Genomic DNA, 1,398 nt, shown 5'->3' with positions numbered 1-1,398 from the left:
CCCTCTTTTTTAACAGCTTTTAATGTACAATGCAATGAACTTTGGTGTATTTATAGAAGTGTACAACCACAATCTACTTTAAGAATGTATCTGTCATATCCCTCACCTTAAAATTAACCTCATGCCCATTTACAGTCACTCTCTCAATTTCTGAAGTGGATTAATAATAGTCCTAAAAAAAATAATATTACTCCTACCTTCATTAGTCCCAGCTTACAGCTTAGAAAACTGAGGCTTGGTTTCTATAGCCACAAGGGCTGGGACTGTTCAGTGGCAAAGTCACTCCCCCATAACCCATAGCAAAGAAGCAGAAAAGCTAGGAATCAACTCTAGGCTCCTAACATGTTAAGATCTCTGCTTTTTCTTTTTTTGGTTGGAAAAGGAAAGTTTGCTTTGTTCAGGGGGTTGGCAATCTGGGGAGAAGGTGAACTCATGTCCCAAAACCAACTCCCAACATCACTGCTGTTTAAGTGACATTTCAGGGCCACTTGAGAAGGGACTAGGAGTGGGAAGCCTCAAGACCTCTCCTTGGGGAGTCTAGGGTGGAGCAGGGGGCTCTCAATGCTAAGCCACAGCTAATGCTGGCAATTTCCACTGGCAGGAAGATCCAGGCTTGGAATTCTTACCTCATGCAGAATGGAGACCCTGGCCTGTGAATACCCTGCCCACAGATACTGGTTTCAGGGGATACTTGGGGGTATTTTTTTTTTGAGCATCTGTGGGTTGTTCTTACATTTTTGACATTTCAGGGGATCAGACAGTTTATTTGGGAACCTTCAAAAGCAGGCTTCCGAAAGGCCTCAAATAGGTGTGGGTACTCCAACCTCATTCTTTCTACAAACACAGAGCACCTCCCGTGTGCCAACAGTACAACAGGGAACAAAAAAAAGATTCCTGCCCTCCTGAACTGACATTCCATGGCAGGAATAATAGAAAACAAATGAACTCAGTCGATGATTTTGTACCTCAGAGGTGAGAGATGCTATGCAGAAAAATATGGCCAAAGAGAGAAGGAAGAACAGAAGTTTTGTTTTGTTTTGTTTTTTTATAGCAAAGTCTAGAGACTGGGCAGCTGAAATGTACTGTATTTATTTGCTGGGACTCCTGGCAATAGCCTTTAAGTTCCTTTCCCACTTGTGACTCTCAGATGCTGCAATGAATAGAGTTGTTTTGCCTCCTTCACAACCACTTGGGGACATCTCACCAGGTTATCCTGAAGCTCTTAACATTCCCATCTGGCTTAGGTGGTTTGGGGAGTGTTGTGGGGAAAAAGTGGTGAGGTTCCTGGAGCAGGTGTGTCCAGGGCCCCAACACACCCGCTGTGGGCAGGCAGCCAGCCTGTCCTGTTCACACAACACCCCTTTCCCCTGCAGGGTTCCCGGAGCATGTGGAGCTGGC

This window comes from Bison bison, unplaced genomic scaffold (genome assembly GCF_000754665.1).
Source record: "Bison bison bison isolate TAMUID 2011002044 unplaced genomic scaffold, Bison_UMD1.0 scf7180017864492, whole genome shotgun sequence".
Taxonomy (NCBI): domain Eukaryota; kingdom Metazoa; phylum Chordata; class Mammalia; order Artiodactyla; family Bovidae; genus Bison; species Bison bison.
The sequence above is the reverse complement of the archived record's forward strand: the minus strand, read 5'-3'. Positions refer to the sequence as shown.